The 6,970-nt window shown below is 33.6% G+C and overlaps 1 non-coding gene across 1 annotated transcript; it reads right to left on the bottom strand.

Moving 5' to 3' along the window:
• Positions 1-649: 649 nt before the first annotated feature.
• Positions 650-721, bottom strand: TRNAH-GUG (transfer RNA histidin (anticodon GUG)). Its single transcript has one exon. It is a non-coding gene; the product is annotated as a tRNA-His (tRNA).
• Positions 722-6,970: the final 6,249 nt, after the last annotated feature.

The following is a 6,970-nucleotide window of genomic DNA, read 5'->3' as shown; positions in this document are numbered from 1 at the left end:
ATTGATGATAATTGAATCAAATAGCGATGAATAATTTAAGTACTCAATTAAAAATTAATTATTTTTAACACGAAATAAATTCTTGTACTTAGCAAAAGAAAACTACCAATCAAACTAGAATGTAAAGGCAATCAATTAGATTATTATAATAGCAAAGAACTAGACTAAAAATACAAACGACTAATATGTTCCATAAAATTTTAGAAACTTTATATATATATATATATATATATATATATATATATATATATATATATATATATATATATATATATATATAATAATAAATTTAATAGTTATTTCTACAGTCGGTTTGGTTCGATTTTTTCGATTATTTTTTTTATTAAAACTAAAACCAAATCAAATTTGATCGGTTTTTAAAATTCAAAACCAAACGTAAAAAGTATCGATTTTTTTAGTCGGTTTGGTTAGTTTTTCGGATTTTTATGAACACTATGTGCACAAGGATAAAAAATTAAAAATAAGTTGAATGAGCTGAAAGTTGGATTGAACGTGCTGTTAAAACGTGGACCTAATTCACATAAGATTATACGTAGTGAAAAAAAGAGTGTTTGGTATTGCTTAATGAGGCTCAAACTCATGGCGCAATGAAACCCAACCCACAAAGTAATTCATAAAAAAGACATTTTGTGGCTGCTGGGATTCGAGCCCAGGTCTCCACGGCCACAACGTGGAATTCTCACCACTAAACTACAGCCACTTTCGTGTTTTGTTATCCAAGTTTACTAAATAACTAATATATGAAGTACTTAAAGGTAACAACTTAAGGCCCATACTTTTGATGCAAAGTATCCATTTCCTGATCTAATTGATCAATTTACAATGCAGGGCTTGGTGAGAGAACTGAGCAATAGCAAGAATTATGGAAATGACACGGGTTTTCACGAGCGTTGGCGGGTTCTGGAGTGCCTGTCAAGGGCGCTAGTGCATACCCCAGGGTGATCATCACTACCTCCACCTCACATCACTGAAATGTATATTTTAATCGCTCCAAAAAATAATAGCCAATAAACTATGGAGTATATCTTTTGTATATATATGTATTATGAACAAAAAAATATATATATTTAATATACTTTTCGGCTAGCAAATGCAATTTGATGAAATATATATATATATTTAATATGTTTTTCGGTTAGTGAATACAATTAGTTTACCCAATTATGGCGTTACGGGGATCATCAAATGACAAAAAATCTTCTTCCTGTTAGAGTGTCTCACTTTAGATATGACGTTAGATTGTTGTCTCTTCATATGATTTTGTATAATCATCACTTAATAATATAATTTTTTAAGATAAAATTAGGTTCAAGGTTTTCTTTTATGGGAAACCTTTATTAGACTAATGCCGCTAGAAAATGAAACAAAAATTGGAGGTGTTTTACTATTGTACAAAAACTGGAAAATTAAGCAACTTGTATTTAACAAATCTGGGAGGCTGAAAATTATACGATATTTATATGCCATGTGTATAGACTATAGAGTGGTTGATCTGACCCATTAGCATTGGTGCCTTGTTTAGTAATTAGCCCCATATTCTATTGGAATATCTTAAACTAACCCTTCCTCGTCTAATTCCAGTATTTATTAATGAACTCATTTATCGTGGCCAATTTCATTAATCCAATGTTGTTAACTTGTTATATGCATTATTATCTAACAAACATGTGTTTCTTATAATCTTATATTATTCAATATTTATCGTGTTAGCTTTTCGTTTTTAATAATGATAGAAACAGTAATCGATGCTTTAAAGTAAATTAAAAACGTAGACTTTTTCACACCGAATTTTTGAAAATAATAATAAAAAGACTCAAACTAACAAATCTTTCAACCCACGCTTCTGATTACGAGCTGCCACTTTCAAATTTCAACAACTCGTGCAATATTAGGAGTGTTATTTTATACCTAACTCATATGGAAATTGTAGTGGTGGTGGAGCTGTTGAATTCATGTTATTTCAAATTATGTTGTCTTGTAAATATCATTTTTATATTGCATGTGCAATTAGGAAATTTTTAAGTGATACCAACTGCGGTAGAGGCTAATGGTTGACGTAATCCATTGCAATTTAATTAGAAGAAAATGACCATTCAAACGTCTTTTCCGTGTATAAATAAATTCATTCTTTTTTGTAAAAAAAAAAAAAAAAAACTAAAAATAAATTTGCAAAACACTAAAGTAAGTAGTTGTGAATTTCATTTTTTAGGCTACGTTATGAATAGTAATCACAAATTAATAATCTATTATAGCACGAGTCTATAGCTCGTTGAACTAATCTTGGGTTTCTTACCCAGATGAGAAATACAGGGAGATAGAGATAGAGAGAGACGAAGAAGAAGAGAGCATAATAGAAATGATATGTTATTAGCTTAGCTTTGGAAAATAGATACAGTGTGTTTATATAGCCATATTAGAGGCTAACTATCATTAACAAACTTAACAGCTGCTAGGCTTTTAACTAACTATCTTAACTAATTAACTAACTAACATTGTGAAATGACTAAACTACCCTTAAGTCTTATTATGTTACACCTTCCTTTACCCTCCCCTCAAGCTAGGTACTGAGAAAGCATTCTGAATTCCTAGCTTGGAAGATAGGTAGTGATGCTGAGCTTTCTTAAGCCCTTTAGTCAGAATATCTGCAGGTTATTCCTTAGTGGCAATGTATGTTGTCTTAACTAATCCTTGAATGTTTTCTCCTGATAAAGTGACAATCGATTTCAATATGTTTTGTTCTTTCATGGTAGACAGGATTTGCTGCAATTTGCATAGCTGTTTTACTATCACTGAAGATTTCAATAGGCAGTTCAAATTCAATAACAATTTCTTTCAAAAACCCTGTCAGCCAAATTACTTCTGTTACTATAGAAGCAAGACTTTTGTACTCAGCCGCGGCTGAACTTCTTGAAACTGTGGTTTGCTTTTTTGACTTCCATGTTATTAGTGAGTTCCCAAATTTAATCAAATAACCTGAGATTAATTTTTTAAAACTTGGACAGGCTGCCCAATCAACATCACAATATGCTAACATTGTGTTGTTGTATATGCTGGAGAGTATAATGCCTTGCCCAAGTTGATTTTTGATATACCTCACAATTCTTATGGGTGCTTCCATGTGAGATTTCTTAGGCCTTTACAGAAATTGACTGAGTGTTTGTACACTGAAAGTGATGTCTAGTCTTGTCATTGTAAGATATAGAAGTTTACTTATCAACCTTCGGTATGGAGCATAATCCTTTAGTTCTTCATCTAAACAGATAGTGGATTCAGTCTTCTTGATATGTTCATCATATTCTCTGATTGTAAGCTTTATGTTGAAGTTCAGAAGAGTTGTTACTGGTTTAGCAGTTGCGAGGCCAGTTTCAGAAATAAGCTCTAATGCATATTTCCTTTGATGCATTAGAATTCCTTATTTAGATAACAAACTCTATGCATAGGAAGTATTTCAGTTCTCCTAGATCTTTCATTTTGAAAGCTTATTGTAGGTTTGTTTTGGTTTCTTCTATTAATGCTAGACAATCACTTGTGATAAGCATATCATCTACATAGACAAGTACCATAGTGATACCTTCTGAAGTTCTTTTGAAGAGCAGAGAATGATCATGTTGACTATGCTGAAATTAAGAATTAGTCAAAGCCTCTGTTAATTTTGCATTCCATTATCTTGGAGCTTGCTTTAGTCCATACAAGAATTTTACAAGTCTGCAGACTAGTCTGTTCTCCCCCTGACTTGTGAAACCTTGAGGTAGTTACATATAAATCTCATCAAATAAATCTCCTTGTAGAAAAGCATTATAGACATCCATCTGGTGAATGTGCCAATTTTTAGTTGCTGTTAAAGCTAGAGCTGTCCTGACAGTTTTTATTTTCACTACTGGTGAAAAAGTTTTTTGGTAGTCTATACCTTCTTTTTGACTGAACCATTTTGCTGCTAGTCTGGCTTTAAATCTCTCTACTTCACATGTGGCTTTGTACTTTACTTTGTAGATCCACTTGCAGCCTATAGGAGTTTTGCCTGCTGGTAAGGGAACTATGTCCCATATGTGATTATTTTGCAGAGCTTCAATTTTAGCTTTTATTGCATCAATCCACCTAGGATCCTTTGCAGCTTCAGAATAGGTAATTGATTCAATGATATTTGATGTTGTTGCTATGTAGGCTTTGTATTTGGGTGTGATGTTGTCATAAGTCAGAAACTTTGATAATGCATAAGGTTCATCTTGATGAATATTAAGAGATACAAAGTCTTTCATCCATATAGGTGGTTTCTTACCTCTACGGGATTTTTTAAGTTTTGACTCTCCTGGAAGAACAGTTGATGTAGTCTGAGGCTGTTGAGTCATTGGTGTTTGTGTAGTTATTGTCTGTTGAACTAACTGTTGTGGTGGTTCTGAAGTAAGAGGATCTTGTAGTTGTTGAATTGATGGTGCTTGTGTGATCAAGCTTTGTTGAGAGGTTGATTCAGAGTGGTTGATTATGTATTATGTTGATTGTGTATGCTTGCTTCAGAATTGAGCAAGTTACTAGGACTTGTGTATAATGATGATTGATATTCAGTAAAATATAGATTATATAATGACTTATTGTTGCTTTGAGGAGCAAATATAGGTTGACTTTTCTTCTGCTGGCTTTTAAATGGGAAACAATCTTCCATAAAGATGACATCTCTGTTGAAAAAAAATATTTTATCAGTCATGTCATATAACAAATAACCCTTCTGATTATGTGCATATCCCATATGAATAGAAGGCTTTGACCTAGGCATTAGTTTATCATGTTGCTGAATTATTTTAGCATAGCATATGTACCCTATGACCTTTAAATGATGTACAAATGGCTCTCTGCCATACAACTTCTCATAGGGAGTTTTATTTTCAATCACTGTGCTAGGCAATCTATTGATGAGATCAACAACAGCTTGAATGCAATGTCCCCAGAATCTTATAGGAATACCAGCTTGGAACCTAATTGCTCTAGTTATCTGTAGGATATATCTGTGTTTTCTCTCATCTACCCCATTTTGCTAAGGGGTATATGGACATGTTTTTTGATGAATTAATCCTTGATTATTAAACACATCAGTACATACTGAATTAACAAATTTTGTCCAATTATCAGTTCTGACCATTTTTACTGATTTATCAAACTGATTTTTCATAAATGCAAAAAATTATTGCACAACCATACATACATCAGACTTCATTTTTAGCAAAATTATCCATGTCATTCTGGTAAAGTCATCAACCACAGTTAGAAAATATGTATTGCCATCAAATGTAGGTATTAAGGCCCCCATAGGTCCATAAGAATGAGCTCAAAATAAGTAGTAGTTCTAATGCTACTTATAGGAAAATGTTGCCTTGTTTGTTTGGCACAAGGACATATACTACATGTATCTACTTTAGCAGATATTACTTCTATTTTTACTGGGAGTATCTTCTTCAATACAGTAGTAGATACATGGCCAAATCGTTTCTGTCGAAAGTCTATATCATTTTAAATGATCTCTTTATTGAAGACTATATCTGGTTCCTTTGCTGCAAGACTAATTGCTTCATTCCCTTGTACTGGTTGTCTACTCAAAATGTATAAACCATTGTCTTCTCTACCAGTCGCTTTCACCCTCCCACTGAAGAGGATCTGAAATATAAAAAAATTAGGAAAGAAAGCAACTGAACATTTCAGCTCCTTGGTTACCTTAGAAACTCATAACAGATTGTACTTGAACTGAGGAATATAAAACACATTGGTTATAGTGTTTTGGACTGTTATAGTACTAGACCCTATATGAGTGACCTGGGTTGTTTCTCCGTTTGGTAGATATACTTTCTTTGATTGACTTGTTTGAGCTATGGAAGCTTTGTTTAATAATTCTAAGTCACCTACCATATGATTTGTAGCATCTGTAACTATTATCATTATTAAAAACTATTTGATGCAAGTAAGGCACATGGTATATGTAACAGTCCAGCCCGTTAGTGATATTGTCCGCTCTGGGCCTAGGCCCTCACGGGTTTAAAAAGCGTCGCTAGGGTCTAAGGCTTATTAACTTATATACCTAGCATCCCTCTTGTGTTTTGCCGATGTGGGACTCTATCTTAAGTCTAGGGTGTTATATACACCCCCTCTTATGGACTCAGCGTACTCGCTGAGGCTTGCCCCACCGCGTGAGATTCGCCTAAACTCAGCACTGAGGTTTGCCCCGCCTAACCAAGATTTGCCTAAACTCAGTTGAACTCTGACCCACCATTGGCAAGGCTGACACAAAAGTGGCTTTGATACCATCTGTAACAGCCCAGACTTACGACAGAGTTCCACATCGACAAAATATAAGAGAGATGCTGGGTATATAAGTTAACAAGCCTTAGACCCTAGCGACGCATTTTAAACCCGTAAGGGCTTAGGCCCAAAGCGGACAATATCACTAGCGGGATGGGTTGTTGCAGTATACCTACTGCATTTGCTGTAGGATCATATGTAGCAATAGATGTTGTAATAGTTTTGTTCAGTAACTGCACTATGTGATCATACTGCTCTTTTGTAAATGTTCAGTTTACCCAGATGAGAAATACAGAGAGATAGAGATAGAGAGAGACGAAGAAGAAGAGAGCATGATAGAATGATCCGTTATTAGCTTAGCTTTGGAAAATAGATACAATATGTTTATATAGCCATACTAGAGGCTAACTATCATTAACAAACTTAACAGTTGTTAGGCTCTTAACTAATTAACTAACTAACTAACTGACATTATGAAATGACTAAACTACCCTTAAGTCTTATTATGTTACACCTTCCTTTACACTCATCATCAAGATCTTCACCAATAAAAGTTCAATCAGACCAATATTAAAGTCTCGATTTCTCACGTATATTATTATCCCAAAATAAGTGGTATAATCTTGTTAAAATAACTCTCAGAATATAAATAGATTACTGTTTATGT

Source organism: Nicotiana tomentosiformis, chromosome 11 (genome assembly GCF_000390325.3).
Source record: "Nicotiana tomentosiformis chromosome 11, ASM39032v3, whole genome shotgun sequence".
NCBI lineage: Eukaryota > Viridiplantae > Streptophyta > Magnoliopsida > Solanales > Solanaceae > Nicotiana > Nicotiana tomentosiformis.
This window is presented reverse-complemented; position numbering and strand designations above follow the sequence as displayed.